Source organism: Hyla sarda, chromosome 2, assembly GCF_029499605.1.
Source record: "Hyla sarda isolate aHylSar1 chromosome 2, aHylSar1.hap1, whole genome shotgun sequence".
NCBI lineage: Eukaryota > Metazoa > Chordata > Amphibia > Anura > Hylidae > Hyla > Hyla sarda.
The window spans coordinates 2,391,596-2,416,000 of record NC_079190.1 but is presented as its reverse complement, the minus strand read 5'-3'; the positions used below and the strand labels follow the sequence as shown (position 1 = coordinate 2,416,000).

The 24,405-nt window shown below is 46.0% G+C and overlaps 1 protein-coding gene across 3 annotated transcripts in view; it reads left to right on the top strand.

Moving 5' to 3' along the window:
• Nucleotides 1-24,405, top strand: part of LOC130358171 (zinc finger protein OZF-like) — a 141,365-nt gene that overhangs the window by 10,423 nt on the left and 106,537 nt on the right. The window contains exon 1 of one of the 3 annotated variants that reach the window (XM_056561032.1): nucleotides 7,284-7,304. The exons of the other annotated variants lie outside the window; for them this stretch is intronic. The gene's annotated coding sequence lies outside the window, so the exon portion shown is untranslated. Of the gene's footprint in view, nucleotides 1-7,283; nucleotides 7,305-24,405 lie in introns of those variants that run through there. 3 annotated transcript variants of the gene reach the window in all.

Genomic DNA, 24,405 nt, shown 5'->3' with positions numbered 1-24,405 from the left:
TGTATAATGTACCGCCCACAGCACATGTATAATGTACCGCCCACAGCACATGTATAATGTACCGCCCACAGCACATGTATAATGTACCGCCCACAGCACATGTATAATGTACCGCCCACAGCACATGTATAATGTACCGCCCACAGCACATGTATAATGTACCGCCCACAGCACATGTATAATGTACCGCCCACAGCACATGTATAATGTACCGCCCACAGCACATGTATAATGTACCGCCCACAGCACATGTATAATGTACCGCCCACAGCACATGTATAATGTACCGCCCACAGCGCATGTATAATGTACCGCCCACAGCGCATGTATAATGTACCGCCCACAGCGCATGTATAATGTACCGCCCACAGCGCATGTATAATGTACCGCCCACAGCGCATGTATAATGTACCGCCCACAGCGCCTGTATAATGTACCCTCCGCACCGCGTGTATAATGTACCCTCCGCACCGCGTGTATAATGTACCCTCCGCACCGCGTGTATAATGTACCGCCCACAGCGCATGTATAATGTACCCTCCACAGCGCGTGTATAATGTACCCTCCACAGCGCGTGTATAATGTACCCTCCACAGCGCATGTATAATGTACCCTCCACAGCGCGTGTATAATGTACCCTCCGCAGCGCATGTATAATGTACCCTCCACAGCGCGTGTATAATGTACCGCCCACAGCGCGTGTATAATGTACCCTCCACAGCGCGTGTATAATGTACCCTCCACAGCGCGTGTATAATGTACCCTCCACAGCGCGTGTATAATGTACCCTCCACAGCGCGTGTATAATGTCCCCCCCGCAGCGCCTGTATAATGTACCTTATATACATATGCCGCCGCAGCGCTATGTATGAAAAGTATTTCTATCAGCACGTTCCCTGAGTTTTTCCAGCAAGATGGTGACCACCACATTATGGGTGTCAGGTCCGAGCATTCCTAGATGAACAGTTTCCTGGAAAGTGGATTGGTCGTCGTGGCCCCCAAGGTCTCCCGATCTGACCCCCTTACACTTTTATCTTTGGGGTCATCTGAAGGCAATTGTCTATGCTGTGAAGATACGAGATGTGCAGCACCTGAAACTACAGATACTGGAAGCCTGTGCTAGCATTTCTCCTGCGGTGTATATAGTAGTATATAGCAGTGTATACAGATACTGGAAGCCTGTGCTGGCATTTCTCCTCCGGTGTATATAGTAGTATATAGCAGTGTATACGGATACTGGAAGCCTGTGCTAGCATTTCTCCTGCGGTGTATATAGTAGTATATAGCAGTGTATACGGATACTGGAAGCCTGTGCTAGTATTTCTCCTGCGGTGTATATAGTAGTATATAGCAGTGTATACGGATACTGGAAGCCTGTGCTAGCATTTCTCCTGCGGTGTATATAGTAGTATATAGCAGTGTATACGGATACTGGAAGCCTGTGCTAGCATTTCCCCTGCGGTGTATATAGTAGTATATAGCAGTGTATACTGGAAGCCTGTGCTAGCATTTCTCCTGCGGTGTATATAGTAGTATATAGCAGTGTATACAGATACTGGAAGCCTGTGCTAGCATTTCTCCTGCGGTGTATATAGTAGTATATAGCAGTGTATACAGATACTGGAAGCCTGTGCTAGCATTTCTCCTGCGGTGTATATAGGAGTATATAGCAGTGTATATGGATACTAGAAGCCTGTGCTAGGCATTTCTCCTGCAGTGTATATAGTAGTATATAGCAGTGTATACTGGAAGCCTGTGCTAGCATTTCTCCTGCGGTGTATACAGTAGTATATAGCAGTGTATACGGATACTGGAAGCCTGTGCTAGCATTTCTCCTGCGGTGTATATAGTAGTATATAGCAGTGTATACGGATACTGGAAGCCTGTGCTAGCATTTCTCCTGCGGTGTATATAGTAGTATATAGCAGTGTATACTGGGTGCTTGTGCTAGCATTTCTCCTGCGGTGTATATAGTAGTATATAGCAGTGTATACGGATACTGGAGGCCTGTGCTAGCATTTCTCCTGCGGTGTATATAGTAGTATATAGCAGTGTATACTGGGTGCTTGTGCTAGCATTTCTCCTGCGGTGTATATAGTAGTATATAGCAGTGTATACTGGAGGCCTGTGCTAGCATTTCTCCTGCGGTGTATATAGTAGTATATAGCAGTGTATACGGATACTGGAAGCCTGTGCTAGCATTTCTCCTGCGGTGTATATAGTAGTATATAGCAGTGTATACTGGAGGCCTGTGCTGGCATTTCTCCTGCGGTGTATATAGTAGTATATAGCAGTGTATATGGATACTGGAAGCCTGTGCTAGCATTTATCCTGCGGTGTATATAGTAGTATATAGCAGTGTATACTGGAAGCCTGTGCTAGCATTTCTCCTGCGGTGTATATAGTAGTATATAGCAGTGTATATGGATACTGGAAGCCTGTGCTAGCATTTCTCCTGCGGTGTATATAGTAGTATATAGCAGTGTATACTGGAAGCCTGTGCTAGCATTTCTCCTGCGGTGCATATAGTAGTATATAGCAGTGTATACGGATACTGGAAGCCTGTGCTAGCATTTATCCTGCGGTGTATATAGTAGTATATAGCAGTGTATACTGGAGGCCTGTGCTAGCATTTCTCCTGCGGTGCATATAGTAGTATATAGCAGTATATAGAGAAGAGGGGGCATTGACAATCCAGCACATTGAATACATTTTAGAAGTGATCAGAAACTTGTAAATAACTCATGAAAGAATAAAGTTACGGTAAAACCAAACACATCATTGTTTTTCTTGTGAAATTCCCAATAAGGTTGATGTGTCACATGACCCTCTTCCTATTGAAATAACTAAAGTTGGATTCAAAATGGCCGACTTCAAAATGGCCGCCATGGTCACCCCCCATCTTGAAAAGTTTCCCCCCTCACATATTAACTTCCTGCTTGTGGCTCATTAAGGTGTATCCATAGAAATGGCCCACCCTGTACATGCGCTGCGGAGGGTACATTATGCATGCGCTGCGGGGTATATATTTATTAATTCGCCGCCGGGGGTCATATCTTTATTAAAGCGCTGCAGGGGGCTAGATATATAGGCTATATGTCTGCCCCCCCCTGCAGCGCTATATGTCTGCCCCCCCCCTGCAGCGCTATATATCTTAACCCCCACAGCGCTTTTAATATAGATATGCCCCCCCCCCCCCCCCCCCCGCTACTCACAATGTTCATTTTTAAATCTCCCGCCAGGAGCCCTGATTGGCTCCTCAGTACTGGACATTCAGGGCTCCCGCAGGGGATTCAAGGATGAAAGTTAAAGCACACGATACATCGCAGGGTTGTGGAGCTTGTCCCCCGCTCATCTGCTTAATAACTTCGTATCGCATCAGGTCTCAGAAGAGAAATCCGGTGCGATCAATCCCTCAGCCCCTGTACTACAATTCCTATGATGGAACAGACTCTGTTCAATGATGGGGGTAGTAGTACAAACACTAATGTAGCCTCCCCAGCTGTCTGCAGACTCCCGCAGCTGGGGAAGTACTACTCCCATCATGGAAACAAGTCTGTTCGATGATGGGAGTAGTAGTAGTCTCTCAGCACTGCAGGAGTTGCTGATGTCACCTCTTCTGAGCTCAGAAGTAATAACTGATATTATAAACCGGGTGGACGACATAAAGGATCATCCGTCACCATAGACTTCAATGTTATAAATAACGGCCGTTAATTTACCCGTTTCTTGTGACGGAAGAAAAATTTGTGCATAGGCCATTAATTCTTCCGACACAACTAACGGCCGTTATTCATGACGGGTGATAACGGGTCAGAACAGATAATCAAAAAATCCCAAAGACTTTAACCCCTTAAGAACTCAACCCATTTGGGCCTCAAGGACAATTGTATTTTTACGTTTTCGTTTTTTCCTCCTCTTCTTCAAAAAATCATAACTCTTTTATATTTTCATCCACAGACTAGTGTGAGGGCTTGTTTTTTGCGCGACCAGTTGTCCGTTGTAATGCCATCACTCACTTTACCATAAAATGTATGGCGCAACCAAAAAAATACTACCGTATATACTCGAGTATAAGCCGAGTTTTTCAGCACGATTTTTCGTGCTGAAAACACCCCCCTCGGCTTATACTCGAGTTAACTCTCTGCCCTCAGTGGTCTTCAACCTGCGGACCTCCAGGGGTTTCAAAACTACAACTCCCAGCAAGCCCGGGCAGCCATCGGCTGTCCGGGCTTGCTGGGAGTTGTAGTTTTGAAACCTCTGGAGGTCCGCAGGTTGAAGACCACTGCGGCCTTCCACATCATCCAGCCCCCTCTCACCCCCTTTAGTTCTGTACAGTACTCACCTCCGCTCGGCGCTGGTCCGGTCCTGCAGGACTGTCCGGAGAGGAGGTGGTCCGGTGGGATAGTGGTTCCGGGCTGCTATCTTCACTGGGGGCGACTCTTCTCCGCGCTGCGGGCCCGGCCCCAGAATAGTCACGTTGCCTTGACGACGACGCAGAGGTGCGTTCATTACCAACGTCCTTCTGCGTCATCGTCAAGGCAACGTCTCTATTCCGGGCCCGCAGCGCGGAGAAGAGGCGCCCCCGGTGAAGATAGCAGCCCGGAACCACTATCCCACCGGACGACCTCCCCACCGGACAGTCCTGCAGCACCGGACCAGCGCCGAGCGGAGGCGAGTACTGTACAGAACTAAAGGGGGTGAGAGGGGGCTGGATGATGTCGAAGGCCGCAGTGGTCTTCAACCTGCGGACCTCCAGAGGTTTCAAAACTACAACTCCCAGCAAGCCCGGACAGCTGATGGCCTCTGTATATAATACTATCACACACCGTACCCTCTGTATATAATACTATCACACACCGTACCCTCTGTATATAATACTATCACACACCGTACCCTCTGTATGTAATACTACCACACACCGTACCCTCTGTATATAATACTACCACACACCGTACCCTCTGTATATAATACTACCACACACCGTACCCTCTGTATATAATACTATCACACACCGTACCCTCTGTATGTAATACTATCACACACCGTACCCTCTGTATATAATACTATCACACACCGTACCCTCTGTATATAATACTATCACACACCGTACCCTCTGTATATAATACTATCACACACCGTACCCTCTGTATGTAATACTATCACACACCGTACCCTCTGTATATAATACTATCACACACCGTACCCTCTGTATATAATACTACCACACACCGTACCCTCTGTATGTAATACTATCACACACCGTACCCTCTGTATATAATACTATCACACACCGTACCCTCTGTATATAATACTATCACACACCGTACCCTCTGTATATAATACTATCACACACCGTACCCTCTGTATGTAATACTATCACACACCGTACCCTCTGTATATAATACTATCACACACCGTACCCTCTGTATATAATACTATCACACACCGTACCCTCTGTATATAATACTATCACACACCGTACCCTCTGTATATAATACTATCACACACCGTACCCTCTGTATATAATACTATCACACACCGTACCCTCTGTATATAATACTATCACACACCGTACCCTCTGTATGTAATACTATCACACACCGTACCCTCTGTATGTAATACTATCACACACCGTACCCTCTGTATATAATACTACCACACACCGTACCCTCTGTATGTAATACTATCACACACCGTACCCTCTGTATATAATACTACCACACACCGTACCCTCTGTATGTAATACTATCACACACCGTACCCTCTGTATGTAATACTATCACACACCGTATCCTCTGTATATAATACTACCACACACTGTACCCTCTGTATATAATACTATCACACACCGTACCCTCTGAATATAATACTACCGCACACCGTACCCTCTGTATATAATACTATCACACACCGTACCCTCTGTATATAATACTATCACACACTGCACACTCTGAATATAGTACTACCACACACCGTACCCTCTGTATATAATACTATCACACACTGTACCCTCTGTATATAATACTATCACACACCGTACCCTCTGTATATAATACTACCACACACCGTACCCTCTGTATATAATACTACCACACACCGTACCCTCTGTATATAATACTATCACACACTATGCCCTCTGAATATAATACTATCACACACTATGCCCTCTGAATATAATACTACCACACACCGTACCCTCTGTATATAATACTACCACACACCGTACCCTCTGTATATAATACTACCACACACCGTACCCTCTGTATATAATACTACCACACACCGTACCCTCTGTATATAATACTATCACACACCGTACCCTCTGTATATAATACTACCACACACCGTACCCTCTGTATATAATACTATCACACACCGTACCCTCTGTATATAATACTACCACACACCGTACCCTCTGTATATAATACTATCACACACCGTACCCTCTGTATATAATACTATCACACACCGTATCCTCTGTATATAATACTATCACACACTGCACCCTCTGAATATAACTTGCTGTGCAGTGAACCCTCTGAATAAAATGGGTGCATGATGGGGGCATTATATGTGAGGGGCACATGATGGGGGCATTATATAAGAGGGGCACATGATGGGGGCATTATATGTGAGGGGCACATGATGGGGGCATTATATAAGAGGGGCACATGATGGGGGCATTATATGTGAGGGGTGCATGATGAGGGCATTATATGTGATGGGCACAGCACAGGGGGCATTATATGTGAGGGGCACAGCACAGGGGGCATTATATGTGAGGAGCACAGCACAGGGGGCATTTATATGAAATAATGCCTTCTGTGCTGTGCCCCTCACATATAATGTCCCCTGTGCTGTGCCCCTCACATATAATGCCCCCAGTCCAGCCCCACAGGGGGGCATTATACGTAAGGGGCACAATATATGTGAGGGGCACGGCACAGGGGGCATTATATGTGAGGGGCACATGACAGGGGTCAGTGCTCTTAACATATAATGCCCCCTGTCATAGTCCGCTCACATTCATTTCTCCTTTCCTGTGCCACATAATTTCCACCTGACCCCAGTGCCATATAGTTGTCTCTTTTAAACAGAAAAAAAAAATGTACACTTAGATTTTGTTCCCCCGCCGAAAATCATCTTCTTACTTGCAGCGTCACACAGGCAGCTCAGTGGGCACTGCAGACGAGCCGAGCGGCGAGCCGCGGGGACGGGATCTGCCGGCGCGATAATGTGATGTCATCGCGCCGGCCTGTCAGCATTTGGTATAGAGTCCCTGCAGCTGCGCCGGCAAAAAGGTAAATAAACAGTGAATGAGGGAGCGGGAGCTATGCTATTTTAGTAGTATTATATGGGGGGGCAGAACTGCCCCGTTGCCCCCCTCCCCCCTGGATCCGCCACTGCCTTACACCCTCCCTGTCGCATTGGTGGACACTGGAGCTGTATGGTCTGAAGCAATGAATCTTTAGCGATGGTTCTGTTTGAGATCCGCTGGAGCCTTGTGGTGACGCTTTAATCCTTCCTTTGCTGTGGAATGGCACCCTGCTCCCCGGTGGTGTGATGTGGGGAGCCATCGCATACGCCAGACGGTCACCCCTAGTAGCCACAAGGAGAAAATAAAAAGCCCCAACGCTCAGATGACTGATATGTTAGCGGAGGCCCAATTCCAAGCCATATAGGAAATAACTTACTCTGATCCGGGGGTCCATGGAATCTCTTCTACTTCCATCCTCCAAGATGGCCTCCATGGGGGAGATTTATCAAAACCTTGTAGAGGAAGAGCCGTGCAGTTACTCATAGCAACAATTCAGATTGCTTCTTTAATTTTTTAAGGGACCTGTGAAAAATGAAAGCGATCTGATTGGTTTCTATGGGCACCTGCACCGCTCTTCCTCTACACAGGTTTTTATAACGCTCCCCCATGAGTATTCGCCCAACAGGGAACTAAAGTCTCCATATATCCAACTGTATCTCATCTTGTATCCAGGCTAGAGGAGCCCAACAGGGAACTAGAGTCTCCATATATCCAACTGTATCTCATCTTGTATCCAGGCTAGAGGAGCCCAACAGGGTACTAGAGTCTCCATATATCCAACTGTATCTCATCTTGTATCCAGGCTAGAGGAGCCCAACAGGGAACTAGAGTCTCCATATATCCAACTGTATCTCATCTTGAATCCAAGCTAGAGGAGCCCAACAGGGAACTAGAGTCTCCATATATCCAACTGTATCTCATCTTGTATCCAGGCTAGAGGAGCCCAACAGGGTACTAGAGTCTCCATATATCCAACTGTATCTCATCTTGTATCCAGGCTAGAGGAGCCCAACAGGGTACTAGAGCCTCCATATATCCAACTGTATCTCATCTCCTATCCAGGCTAGAGGAGCCCAACAGAGAACTAAAGCCTCCGTATATCCAACTGTATCTCATCTTGTATCCAAGCTAGAGGATCCCAACAGGGAACTAGAGTCTCCATATATCCAACTGTATCTCATCTTGTATCCAGGCTAGAGGAGCCCAACAGGGGACTAGAGACTCCATATATCCAACTGTATCTCATCTTGTATCCAGGCTAGAGGAGCCCAACAGGGTACTAAAGCCCCCATATATCCAACTGTATCTCATCTCATATCCAGGCTAGAGGAGCCCAACAGGGAACTAAAGCCTCCGTATATCCAACTGTATCTCATCTTGTATCCAGGCTAGAGGATCCCAACAGGGAACTAGAGTCTCTATATATCCAACTGTATCTCATCTTGTATCCAGGCTAGAGGAGCCCAACAGGGAACTAGAGTCTCCATATATCCAACTGTATCTCATCTCCTATCCAGGCTAGAGGAGCCCAAAAGAGAACTAGAGTCTCCATATATCCAACTGTATCTCATCTTGTATCCAGGCTAGAGGAGCCCAACAGGGTACTAAAGCCTCCATATATCCAACTGGATCTCATCTCGTATCCAGGCTAGAGGAGCCCAACAGGGTACTAGAGTCTACATATATCCAACTGGATCTCATCTTGTATCCAGGCTAGAGGAGCCCAACAGGGAACTAAAGCCTCCATATATCCAACTGTATCTCATCTCATATCCAGGCTAGAGGAGCCCAACAGAGAACTAAAGCCTCCGTATATCCAACTGTATCTCATCTTGTATCCAGGCTAGAGGATCCCAACAGGGAACTAGAGTCTCCATATATCCAACTGTATCTCATCTTGTATCCAGGCTAGAGGAGCCCAACAGGGAACTAGAATATCCATATATCCAAGTGTATCTCATCTTGTATCCAGGCTAGAGGAGCCCAACAGGGAACTAGAGACTTCATATATCCAACTGTATCTCATCTTGTATCCAGGCTAGAGGAGCCCAACAGGGAACTAGAGTCTCTATATATCCAACTGTATCTCATCTTGTATCCAGGCTAGAGGAGCCCAACAGGGTACTAAAGCCTCCATATATCCATCTGGATCTCATCTCGTATCCAGGCTAGAGGAGCCCAACAGGGTACTAGAGTCTCCATATATCCAACTGTATCTCATCTTGTATCCAGGCTAGAGGAGCCCAACAGGGAACTAGAATATCCATATATCCAAGTGTATCTCATCTTGTATCCAGGCTAGAGGAGCCCAACAGGGAACTAGAGACTTCATATATCCAACTGTATCTCATCTTGTATCCAGGCTAGAGGAACCCAACAGGGAACTAGAGTCTCTATATATCCAACTGTATCTCATCTTGTATCCAGGCTAGATGAGCCCAACAGGGAACTAGAGTCTCCATATATCCAACTGCATCTCATCTTGTATCCAGGCTAGAGGAGCCCAACAGGGTACTAAAGCCTCCATATATCCAACTGTATCTCATCTCATATCCAGGCTAGAGGAGCCCAACAGGGAACTAAAGCCTCCGTATATCCAACTGTATCTCATCTCATATCCAGGCTAGAGGAGCCCAACAGGGTACTAGAGTCTCTATATATCCAACTGTATCTCATCTTGTATCCAGGCTAGAGGATCCCAACAGGGAACTAGAGTCTCTATATATCCAACTGTATCTCATCTTGTATCCAGGCTAGAGGAGCCCAACAGAGAACTAGAGTCTCCATATATCCAACTGTATCTCATCTTGTATCCAGGCTAGAGGAGCCCAACAGAGAACTAGAGTCTCTATATATCCAACTGTATCTCATCTTGTATCCAGGCTAGAGGAGCCCAACAGGGTACTAAAGCCTCCATATATCCAACTGTATCTCATCTTGTATCCAGGCTAGAGGATCCCAACAGGGAACTAGAGTCTCCATATATCCAACTGTATCTCATCTTGTATCCAGGCTAGAGGAGCCCAACAGGGAACTAAAGTCTCCATATATCCAGCTGTATCTCATCTTGTATCCAGGCTAGAGGAGCCCAACAGGGTACTAGAGTCTCCATATATCCAACTGTATCTCATCTTGTATCCAGGCTAGATGAGCCCAACAGGGAACTAGAGTCTCCATATATCCAACTGTATCTCATCTTGTATCCAGGCTAGAGGAGCCCAACAGGGTACTAGAGTCTCCATATATCCAACTGTATCTCATCTTGTATCCAGGCTAGAGGAGCCCAATAGGGTACTAGAGCCTCCATATATCCAACTGTATCTCATCTCATATCCAGGCTAGAAGAGCCCAACAGAGAACTAAAGCCTCCGTATATCCAACTGTATCCCATCTTGTATCCAAGCTAGAGGATCCCAACAGGGAACTAGAGTCTCCATATATCCAACTGTATCTCATCTTGTATCCAGGCTAGAGGAGCCCAACAGGGGACTAGAGACTCCATATATCCAACTGTATCTCATCTTGTATCCAGGCTAGAGGAGCCCAACAGGGTACTAAAGCCCCCATATATCCAACTGTATCTCATCTCATATCCAGGCTAGAGGATCCCAACAGGGAACTAAAGCCTCCGGATATCCAACTGTATCTCATCTTGTATCCAGGCTAGAGGATCCCAACAGGGAACTAGAGTCTCTATATATCCAACTGTATCTCATCTTGTATCCAGGCTAGAGGAGCCCAACAGGGAACTAGAGTCTCCATATATCCAACTGTATCTCATCTCCTATCCAGGCTAGAGGAGCCCAAAAGAGAACTAGAGTCTCCATATATCCAACTGGATCTCATCTCGTATCCAGGCTAGAGGAGCCCAACAGGGTACTAGAGTCTCCATATATCCAACTGTATCTCATCTTGTATCCAGGCTAGAGGAGCCCAACAGGGAACTAAAGCCTCCATATATCCAACTGTATCTCATCTCATATCCAGGCTAGAGGAGCCCAACAGAGAACTAAAGCCTCCGTATATCCAACTGTATCTCATCTTGTATCCAGGCTAGAGGATCCCAACAGGGAACTAGAGTCTCCATATATCCAACTGTATCTCATCTTGTATCCAGGCTAGAGGAGCCCAACAGGGGACTAGAGACTCCATATATGCAACTGTATCTCATCTTGTATCCAGGCTAGAGGAGCCCAACAGGGAACTAGAGTATCCATATATCCAAGTGTATCTCATCTTGTATCCAGGCTAGAGGAGCCCAACAGGGAACTAGAGACTTCATATATCCAACTGTATCTCATCTTGTATCCAGGCTAGAGGAGCCCAACAGGGAACTAGAGTCTCTATATATCCAACTGTATCTCATCTCCTATCCAGGCTAGAGGAGCCCAAAAGAGAAGTAGAGTCTCCATATATCCAACTGTATCTCATCTTGTATCCAGGCTAGAGGAGCCCAACAGCCTCCTAAAGCCTCCATATATCCATCTGGATCTCATCTTGTATCCAGGCTAGAGGAGCCCAACAGGGTACTAGAGTCTCCATATATCCAACTGTATCTCATCTTGTATCCAGGCTAGAGGAGCCCAACAGGGAACTAAAGCCTCCATATATCCAACTGTATCTCATCTCATATCCAGGCTAGAGGAGCCCAACAGAGAACTAAAGCCTCCGTATATCCAACTGTATCTCATCTTGTATCCAGGCTAGAGGAGCCCAACAGGGGACTAGAGACTCCATATATCCAACTGTATCTCATCTTGTATCCAGGCTAGAGGAGCCCAACAGGGAACTAGAATATCCATATATCCAAGTGTATCTCATCTTGTATCCAGGCTAGAGGAGCCCAACAGGGAACTAGAGACTTCATATATCCAACTGTATCTCATCTTGTATCCAGGCTAGAGGAGCCCAACAGGGTACTAAAGCCTCCATATATCCAACTGTATCTCATCTTGTATCCAGGCTAGAGGATCCCAACAGGGAACTAGAGTCTCCATATATCCAACTGTATCTCATCTTGTATCCAGGCTAGAGGAGCCCAACAGGGAACTAAAGTCTCCATATATCCAGCTGTATCTCATCTTGTATCCAGGCTAGAGGAGCCCAACAGGGTACTAGAGTCTCCATATATCCAACTGTATCTCATCTTGTATCCAGGCTAGATGAGCCCAACAGGGAACTAGAGTCTCCATATATCCAACTGTATCTCATCTTGTATCCAGGCTAGAGGAGCCCAACAGGGTACTAGAGTCTCCATATATCCAACTGTATCTCATCTTGTATCCAGGCTAGAGGAGCCCAATAGGGTACTAGAGCCTCCATATATCCAACTGTATCTCATCTCATATCCAGGCTAGAAGAGCCCAACAGAGAACTAAAGCCTCCGTATATCCAACTGTATCTCATCTTGTATCCAAGCTAGAGGATCCCAACAGGGAACTAGAGTCTCCATATATCCAACTGTATCTCATCTTGTATCCAGGCTAGAGGAGCCCAACAGGGGACTAGAGACTCCATATATCCAACTGTATCTCATCTTGTATCCAGGCTAGAGGAGCCCAACAGGGTACTAAAGCCCCCATATATCCAACTGTATCTCATCTCATATCCAGGCTAGAGGATCCCAACAGGGAACTAAAGCCTCCGGATATCCAACTGTATCTCATCTTGTATCCAGGCTAGAGGATCCCAACAGGGAACTAGAGTCTCTATATATCCAACTGTATCTCATCTTGTATCCAGGCTAGAGGAGCCCAACAGGGAACTAGAGTCTCCATATATCCAACTGTATCTCATCTCCTATCCAGGCTAGAGGAGCCCAAAAGAGAACTAGAGTCTCCATATATCCAACTGGATCTCATCTCGTATCCAGGCTAGAGGAGCCCAACAGGGTACTAGAGTCTCCATATATCCAACTGTATCTCATCTTGTATCCAGGCTAGAGGAGCCCAACAGGGAACTAAAGCCTCCATATATCCAACTGTATCTCATCTCATATCCAGGCTAGAGGAGCCCAACAGAGAACTAAAGCCTCCGTATATCCAACTGTATCTCATCTTGTATCCAGGCTAGAGGATCCCAACAGGGAACTAGAGTCTCCATATATCCAACTGTATCTCATCTTGTATCCAGGCTAGAGGAGCCCAACAGGGGACTAGAGACTCCATATATGCAACTGTATCTCATCTTGTATCCAGGCTAGAGGAGCCCAACAGGGAACTAGAGTATCCATATATCCAAGTGTATCTCATCTTGTATCCAGGCTAGAGGAGCCCAACAGGGAACTAGAGACTTCATATATCCAACTGTATCTCATCTTGTATCCAGGCTAGAGGAGCCCAACAGGGAACTAGAGTCTCTATATATCCAACTGTATCTCATCTCCTATCCAGGCTAGAGGAGCCCAAAAGAGAAGTAGAGTCTCCATATATCCAACTGTATCTCATCTTGTATCCAGGCTAGAGGAGCCCAACAGCCTCCTAAAGCCTCCATATATCCATCTGGATCTCATCTTGTATCCAGGCTAGAGGAGCCCAACAGGGTACTAGAGTCTCCATATATCCAACTGTATCTCATCTTGTATCCAGGCTAGAGGAGCCCAACAGGGAACTAAAGCCTCCATATATCCAACTGTATCTCATCTCATATCCAGGCTAGAGGAGCCCAACAGAGAACTAAAGCCTCCGTATATCCAACTGTATCTCATCTTGTATCCAGGCTAGAGGAGCCCAACAGGGGACTAGAGACTCCATATATCCAACTGTATCTCATCTTGTATCCAGGCTAGAGGAGCCCAACAGGGAACTAGAATATCCATATATCCAAGTGTATCTCATCTTGTATCCAGGCTAGAGGAGCCCAACAGGGAACTAGAGACTTCATATATCCAACTGTATCTCATCTTGTATCCAGGCTAGAGGAGCCCAACAGGGAACTAGAGTCTCTATATATCCAACTGTATCTCATCTCCTATCCAGGCTAGAGGAGCCCAAAAGAGAAGTAGAGTCTCCATATATCCAACTGTATCTCATCTTGTATCCAGGCTAGAGGAGCCCAACAGCCTCCTAAAGCCTCCATATATCCATCTGGATCTCATCTTGTATCCAGGCTAGAGGAGCCCAACAGGGTACTAGAGTCTCCATATATCCAACTGTATCTCATCTTGTATCCAGGCTAGAGGAGCCCAACAGGGAACTAAAGCCTCCATATATCCAACTGTATCTCATCTCATATCCAGGCTAGAGGAGCCCAACAGAGAACTAAAGCCTCCGTATATCCAACTGTATCTCATCTTGTATCCAGGCTAGAGGATCCCAACAGGGAACTAGAGTCTCCATATATCCAACTGTTTCTCATCTTGTATCCAGGCTAGAGGAGCCCAACAGGGAACTAGAGACTCCATATATCCAACTGTATCTCATCTTGTATCCAGGCTAGAGGAGCCCAACAGGGGACTAGAGACTCCATATATCCAAGTGTATCTCATCTTGTATCCAGGCTAGAGGAGCCCAACAGGGAACTAGAATATCCATATATCCAAGTGTATCTCATCTTGTATCCAGGCTAGAGGAGCCCAACAGGGAACTAGAGACTTCATATATCCAACTGTATCTCATCTTGTATCCAGGCTAGAGGAACCCAACAGGGAACTAGAGTCTCTATATATCCAACTGTATCTCATCTTGTATCCAGGCTAGAGGATCCCAACAGGGAACTAGTCTCCATATATCCAACTGTATCTCATCTTGTATCCAGGCTAGAGGAGCCCAACAGGGAACTAGAGTCTCTGTATATCCAACTGTATCTCATCTTGTATCCAGGCTAGAGGAGCCCAACAGGGTACTAGAGCCTCCATATATCCAACTGTATCTCATCTCATATCCAGGCTAGAAGAGCCCAACAGAGAAATAAAGCCTCCGTATATCCAACTGTATCTCATCTTGTATCCAAGCTAGAGGATCCCAACAGGGAACTAGAGTCTCCATATATCCAACTGTATCTCATCTTGTATCCAGGCTAGAGGAGCCCAACAGGGGACTAGAGGCTCCATATATCCAACTGTATCTCATCTTGTATCCAGGCTAGAGGAGCCACACAGGGTACTAAAGCCCCCATATATCCAACTGTATCTCATCTCATATCCAGGCTAGAGGAGCCCAACAGGGAACTAAAGCCTCCGTATATCCAACTGTATCTCATCTTGTATCCAGGCTAGAGGATCCCAACAGGGAACTAGAGTCTCTATATATCCAGCTGTATCTCATCTTGTATCCAGGCTAGAGGAGCCCAACAGGGAACTAGAGTCTCCATATATCCAACTGTATCTCATCTCCTATCCAGGCTAGAGGAGCCCAAAAGAGAACTAGAGTCTCCATATATCCAACTGTATCTCATCTTGTATCCAGGCTAGAGGAGCCCAACAGGGTACTAAAGCCTCCATATATCCAACTGGATCTCATCTCGTATCCAGGCTAGAGGAGCCCAACAGGGAACTAAAGCCTCCATATATCCAACTGTATCTCATCTCATATCCAGACTAGAGGAGCCCAACAGAGAACTAAAGCCTCCGTATATCCAACTGTATCTCATCTTGTATCCAGGCTAGAGGATCCCAACAGGGAACTAGAGTCTCCATATATCCAACTGTATCTCATCTTGTATCCAGGCTAGAGGAACCCAACAGGGGACTAGAGACTCCATATATCCAAGTGTATCTCATCTTGTATCCAGGCTAGAGGAGCCCAACAGGGAACTAGAATATCCATATATCCAAGTGTATCTCATCTTGTATCCAGGCTAGAGGAGCCCAACAGGGAACTAGAGTCTCTATATATCCAACTGTATCTCATCTTGTATCCAGGCTAGAGGATCCCAACAGGGAACTAGAGTCTCCATATATCCAACTGTATCTCATCTTGTTTCCAGGCTAGAGGAGCCCAACAGGGTACTAGAGCCTCCATATATCCAACTGTATCTCATCTTGTTTCCAGGCTAGAGGAGCCCAACAGGGTACTAGAGCCTCCATATATCCAACTGTATCTCATCTCATATCCAGGCTAGAGGAGCCCAACAGAGAACTAAAGCCTCCGTATATCCAACTGTATCTCATCTTGTATCCAGGCTAGAGGATCCCAACAGGGAACTAGAGTCTCCATATATCCAACTGTATCTCATCTTGTATCCAGGCAAGAGGAGCCCAAAAGGGGACTAGAGTCTCCATATATCCAACTGTATCTCATCTTGTATCCAGGCTAGAGGAGCCCAACAGGGTACTAAAGCCTCCATATATCCAACTGGATCTCATCTCCTATCCAGGCTAGAGGAGCCCAACAGGGTACTAAAGCCTCCATATATCCAACTGTATCTCATCTCATATCCAGGCTAGAGGAGCCCAACAGAGAACTAAAGCCTCCATATATCCAACTGTATCTCATCTTGTATCCAGGCTAGAGGAGCCCAACAGGGAACTAAAGCCTCCATATATCCAACTGTATCTCATCTCATATCCAGGCTAGAGGAGCCCAACAGAGAACTAAAGCCTCCATATATCCAACTGTATCTCATCTTGTATCCAGGCTAGAGGATCCCAACAGGGAACTAGAGTCTCCATATATCCAACTGTATCTCATCTTGTATCCAGGCTAGAGGAGCCCAACAGGGGACTAGAGACTCCATATATCCAACTGTATCTCATCTTGTATCCAGGCTAGAGGAGCCCAACAGGGAACTAGAATATCCATATATCCAAGTGTATCTCATCTTGTATCCATGCTAGAGGAGCCCAACAGGGAACTAGAGACTTCATATATCCAACTGTATCTCATCTTGTATCCAGGCTAGAGGAGCCCAACAGGGAACTAGAGTCTCTATATATCCAACTGTATCTCATCTTGTATCCAGGCTAGAGGATCCCAACAGGGAACTAGAGTCTCCATATATCCAACTGTATCTCATCTTGTTTCCAGGCTAGAGGAGCCCAACAGGGTACTAGAGCCTCCATATATCCAACTGTATCTCATCTCATATCCAGGCTAGAGGAGCCCAACAGAGAACTAAAGCCTCCGTATATCCAACTGTATCTCATCTTGTATCCAGGCTAGAGGATCCCAACAGGGAACTAGAGTCTCCATATATCCAACTGTATCTCATCTTGTATCCAGGCAAGAGGAGCCCAAAAGGGGACTAGAGACTCCATATATCCAACTGTATCTCATCTTGTATCCAGGCTAGAGGGGCCCAACAGAGAACTAGAGTCTCCATATATCCAACTGTATCTCATCTTGTATCCAGGCTAGAGGAGCCCAACAGGATACTAAAGCCTCCATATATCCAACTGGATCTCATCTCATATCCAGGCTAGAGGAGCCCAACAGGGTACTAAAGCCTCCATATATCCAACTGTATCTCATCTCATATCCAGGCTAGAGGAGCCCAACAGAGAACTAAAGCCTCCATATATCCAACTGTATCTCATCTTGTATCCAGGCTAGAGGATCCCAACAGGGAACTAGAGTCTCCATATATCCAACTGTATCTCATCCTGTATCCAGGCTAGAGGAGCCCAACAGGGGACTAGAGACTCCATATATCCAACTGTATCTCATCTTGTATCCAGGCTAGAGGAGCCCAACAGGGAACTAGAATATCCATATATCCAAGTGTATCTCATCTTGTATCCAGGCTAGAGGAGCCCAACAGGGAACTAGAGACTTCATATATCCAACTGTATCTCATCTTGTATCCAGGCTAGAGGAGCCCAACAGGGTACTAGAGTCTCCATATATCCAACTGTATCTCATCTTGTATCCAGGCTAGATGAGCCCAACAGGGAACTAGAGTTTCCATATATCCAACTGTATCTCATCTTGTATCCAGGCTAGAGGAGCCCAACAGGGTACTAGAGTCTCCATATATTCAACTGTATCTCATCTTGTATCCAGGCTAGAGGAGCCCAACAGGGAACTAGAGTCTCCATATATCCAACTGTATCTCATCTTGTATCCAGGCTAGAGGAGCCCAACAGGGTACTAGAGCCTCCATATATCCAACTGTATCTCATCTCATATCCAGGCTAGAAGAGCCCAACAGAGAACTAAAGCCTCCGTATATCCAACTGTATCTCATCTTGTATCCAAGCTAGAGGATCCCAACAGGGAACTAGAGTCTCCATATATCCAACTGTATCTCATCTTGTATCCAGGCTAGAGGAGCCCAACAGGGGACTAGAGACTCCATATATCCAACTGTATCTCATCTTGTATCCAGGCTAGAGGAGCCCAACAGGGTACTAAAGCCTCCGTATATCCAACTGTATCTCATCTTGTATCCAGGCTAGAGGATCCCAACAGGGAACTAGAGTCTCTATATATCCAACTGTATCTCATCTTGTATCCAGGCTAGAGGAGCCCAACAGGGAACTAGAGTCTCCATATATCCAACTGTATCTCATCTCATATCCAGGCTAGAGGAGCCCAACAGGGAACTAAAGCCTCCGTATATCCAACTGTATCTCATCTTGTATCCAGGCTAGAGGATCCCAACAGGGAACTAGAGTCTCTATATATCCAACTGTATCTCATCTTGTATCCAGGCTAGAGGAGCCCAACAGGGAACTAGAGTCTCCATATATCCAACTATATCTCATCTCCTATCCAGGCTAGAGGAGCCCAAAAGAGAACTAGAGTCTCTATATATCCAACTGTATCTCATCTTGTATCCAGGCTAGAGGAGCCCAACAGGGTACTAAAGCCTCCATATATCCAACTGGATCTCATCTCGTATCCAGGCTAGAGGAGCCCAACAGGGTACTAGAGTCTCCATATATCCAACTGGATCTCATCTTGTATCCAGGCTAGAGGAGCCCAACAGGGAACTAAAGCCTCCATATATCCAACTGTATCTCATCTCATATCCAGGCTAGAGGAGCCCAACAGAGAACTAAAGCCTCCGTATATCCAACTGTATCTCATCTTGTATCCAGGCTAGAGGATCCCAACAGGGAACTAGAGTCTCCATATATCCAACTGTATCTCATCTTGTATCCAGGCTAGAGGAGCCCAACAGGGGACTAGAGACTCCATATATCCAACTGTATCTCATCTTGTATCCAGGCTAGAGGAGCCCAACAGGGTACTAATGCCTCCATATATCCAACTGGATCTCATCTCGTATCCAGGCTAGAGGAGCCCAACAGGGTACTAGAGTCTCCATATATCCAACTGTATCTCATCTTGTATCCAGGCTAGAGGAGCCCAACAGGGAACTAAAGCCTCCATATATCTAACTGTATCTCATCTCATATCCAGGCTAGAGGAGCCCAACAGAGAACTAAAGCCTCCGTATATCCAACTGTATCTCATCTTGTTTCCAGGCTAGAGGATCCCAACAGGGGACTAGAGACTCCATATATCCAACTGTATCTCATCTTGTATCCAGGCTAGAGGAGCCCAACAGGGAACTAGAATATCCATATATCCAAGTGTATCTCATCTTGTATCCAGGCTAGAGGAGCCCAACAGGGAACTAGAGACTTCATATATCCAACTGTATCTCATCTTGTATCCAGGCTAGAGGAGCCCAACAGGGAACTAGAGTCTCTATATATCCAACTGTATCTCATCTTGTATCTAGGCTAGAGGATCCCAACAGGGAACTAGAGTCTCCATATATCCAACTGTATCTCATCTTGTATCCAGGCTAGAGGAGCCCAACAGGGGACTAGAGACTCCATATATCCAACTGTATCTCATCTTGTATCCAGGCTAGAGGAGCCCAACAGGGTACTAATGCCTCCATATATCCAACTGGATCTCATCTCGTATCCAGGCTAGAGGAGCCCAACAGGGTACCAGAGTCTCCATATATCCAACTGGATCTCATCTTGTATCCAGGCTAGAGGAGCCCAACAGGGAACTAAAGCCTCTATATATCTAACTGTATCTCATCTCATATCCAGGCTAGAGGAGCCCAACAGGGAACTAGAGTCTCTATATATCCAACTGTATCTCATCTTGTATCCAGGCTAGAGGATCCCAACAGGGAACTAGAGTCTCCATATATCCAACTGTATCTCATCTTGTATCCAGGCTAGAGGAGCCCAACAGGGTACTAGAGCCTCCATATATCCAACTGTATCTCATCTCATATCCAGGCTAGAGGATCCCAACAGAGAACTAAAGCCTCCGTATATCCAACTGTATCTCATCTTGTATCCAGGCTAGAGGATCCCAACAGGGAACTAGAGTCTCCATATATCCAACTGTATCTCATCTTGTATCCAGGCAAGAGGAGCCCAAAAGGGGACTAGAGACTCCATATATCCAACTGTATCTCATCTTGTATCCATGCTAGAGGAGCCCAACAGGGTACTAAAGCCTCAATGTATCCAACTGTATCTCATCTCATATCCAGGCTAGAGGAGCCCAACAGGGAACTAAAGCCTCTGTATATCCAACTGTATCTCATCTTGTATCCAGGCTAGAGGATCCCAACAGGGAACTAGAGTCTCCATATATCCAACTGTATCTCATCTTGTATCCAGGCAAGAGGAGCCCAAAAGGGGACTAGAGACTCCATATATCCAACTGTATCTCATCTTGTATCCATGCTAGAGGAGCCCAACAGGGTACTAAAGCCTCAATGTATCCAACTGTATCTCATCTCATATCCAGGCTAGAGGAGCCCAACAGGGAACTAAAGCCTCTGTATATCCAACTGTATCTCATCTTGTATCCAGGCTAGAGGATCCCAACAGGGAACTAGAGTCTCCATATATCCAACTGTATCTCATCTCCTATCCAGGCTAGAGGAGCCCAACAGGGTACTAGAGCCTCCATGTATCCAACTGTATCTCATCTTGTATCCAGGCTAGAGGAGCCCAACAGGGAACTAGAGTCTCCATATACCCAACTGTATCTCATCTCCTATCCAGGCTAGAGGAGCCCAACAGGGAACTAGAGTCTCCATATATCCAACTGTATCTCATCTTGTATCCAGGCTAGAGGATCCCAACAGGGAACTAGAGTCTCCATGTATCCAACTGTATCTCATCTCATCCTGGCTAGAGGAGCCCAACAGGGAACTAAAGCCTCCATATATCCAACTGTATCTCATCTCATATCCAGGCTAGAGGAGCCCAACAGAGAACTAGAGTCTCCATATATCCAACTGTATCTCATCTTGTATCCAGGCTAGAGGATCCCAACAGGGAACTAGAGTCTCTATATATCCAGCTGTATCTCATCTTGTATCCAGGCTAGAGGAGCCCAACAGGGAACTAGAGTCTCCATATATCCAACTGTATCTCATCTCCTATCCAGGCTAGAGGAGCCCAAAAGAGAACTAGAGTCTCCATATATCCAACTGTATCTCATCTTGTATCCAGGCTAGAGGAGCCCAACAGGGTACTAAAGCCTCCATATATCCAACTGGATCTCATCTCGTATCCAGGCTAGAGGAGCCCAACAGGGAACTAAAGCCTCCATATATCCAACTGTATCTCATCTCATATCCAGACTAGAGGAGCCCAACAGAGAACTAAAGCCTCCGTATATCCAACTGTATCTCATCTTGTATCCAGGCTAGAGGATCCCAACAGGGAACTAGAGTCTCCATATATCCAACTGTATCTCATCTTGTATCCAGGCTAGAGGAACCCAACAGGGGACTAGAGACTCCATATATCCAAGTGTATCTCATCTTGTATCCAGGCTAGAGGAGCCCAACAGGGAACTAGAATATCCATATATCCAAGTGTATCTCATCTTGTATCCAGGCTAGAGGAGCCCAACAGGGAACTAGAGTCTCTATATATCCAACTGTATCTCATCTTGTATCCAGGCTAGAGGATCCCAACAGGGAACTAGAGTCTCCATATATCCAACTGTATCTCATCTTGTTTCCAGGCTAGAGGAGCCCAACAGGGTACTAGAGCCTCCATATATCCAACTGTATCTCATCTCATATCCAGGCTAGAGGAGCCCAACAGAGAACTAAAGCCTCCGTATATCCAACTGTATCTCATCTTGTATCCAGGCTAGAGGATCCCAACAGGGAACTAGAGTCTCCATATATCCAACTGTATCTCATCTTGTATCCAGGCAAGAGGAGCCCAAAAGGGGACTAGAGACTCCATATATCCAACTGTATCTCATCTTGTATCCAGGCTAGAGGGGCCCAACAGAGAACTAGAGTCTCCATATATCCAACTGTATCTCATCTTGTATCCAGGCTAGAGGAGCCCAACAGGATACTAAAGCCTCCATATATCCAACTGGATCTCATCTCATATCCAGGCTAGAGGAGCCCAACAGGGTACTAAAGCCTCCATATATCCAACTGTATCTCATCTCATATCCAGGCTAGAGGAGCCCAACAGAGAACTAAAGCCTCCATATATCCAACTGTATCTCATCTTGTATCCAGGCTAGAGGATCCCAACAGGGAACTAGAGTCTCCATATATCCAACTGTATCTCATCCTGTATCCAGGCTAGAGGAGCCCAACAGGGGACTAGAGACTCCATATATCCAACTGTATCTCATCTTGTATCCAGGCTAGAGGAGCCCAACAGGGAACTAGAATATCCATATATCCAAGTGTATCTCATCTTGTATCCAGGCTAGAGGAGCCCAACAGGGAACTAGAGACTTCATATATCCAACTGTATCTCATCTTGTATCCAGGCTAGAGGAGCCCAACAGGGTACTAGAGTCTCCATATATCCAACTGTATCTCATCTTGTATCCAGGCTAGATGAGCCCAACAGGGAACTAGAGTTTCCATATATCCAACTGTATCTCATCTTGTATCCAGGCTAGAGGAGCCCAACAGGGTACTAGAGTCTCCATATATTCAACTGTATCTCATCTTGTATCCAGGCTAGAGGAGCCCAACAGGGAACTAGAGTCTCCATATATCCAACTGTATCTCATCTTGTATCCAGGCTAGAGGAGCCCAACAGGGTACTAGAGCCTCCATATATCCAACTGTATCTCATCTCATATCCAGGCTAGAAGAGCCCAACAGAGAACTAAAGCCTCCGTATATCCAACTGTATCTCATCTTGTATCCAAGCTAGAGGATCCCAACAGGGAACTAGAGTCTCCATATATCCAACTGTATCTCATCTTGTATCCAGGCTAGAGGAGCCCAACAGGGGACTAGAGACTCCATATATCCAACTGTATCTCATCTTGTATCCAGGCTAGAGGAGCCCAACAGGGTACTAAAGCCTCCGTATATCCAACTGTATCTCATCTTGTATCCAGGCTAGAGGATCCCAACAGGGAACTAGAGTCTCTATATATCCAACTGTATCTCATCTTGTATCCAGGCTAGAGGAGCCCAACAGGGAACTAGAGTCTCCATATATCCAACTGTATCTCATCTCATATCCAGGCTAGAGGAGCCCAACAGGGAACTAAAGCCTCCGTATATCCAACTGTATCTCATCTTGTATCCAGGCTAGAGGATCCCAACAGGGAACTAGAGTCTCTATATATCCAACTGTATCTCATCTTGTATCCAGGCTAGAGGAGCCCAACAGGGAACTAGAGTCTCCATATATCCAACTATATCTCATCTCCTATCCAGGCTAGAGGAGCCCAAAAGAGAACTAGAGTCTCTATATATCCAACTGTATCTCATCTTGTATCCAGGCTAGAGGAGCCCAACAGGGTACTAAAGCCTCCATATATCCAACTGGATCTCATCTCGTATCCAGGCTAGAGGAGCCCAACAGGGTACTAGAGTCTCCATATATCCAACTGGATCTCATCTTGTATCCAGGCTAGAGGAGCCCAACAGGGAACTAAAGCCTCCATATATCCAACTGTATCTCATCTCATATCCAGGCTAGAGGAGCCCAACAGAGAACTAAAGCCTCCGTATATCCAACTGTATCTCATCTTGTATCCAGGCTAGAGGATCCCAACAGGGAACTAGAGTCTCCATATATCCAACTGTATCTCATCTTGTATCCAGGCTAGAGGAGCCCAACAGGGGACTAGAGACTCCATATATCCAACTGTATCTCATCTTGTATCCAGGCTAGAGGAGCCCAACAGGGTACTAATGCCTCCATA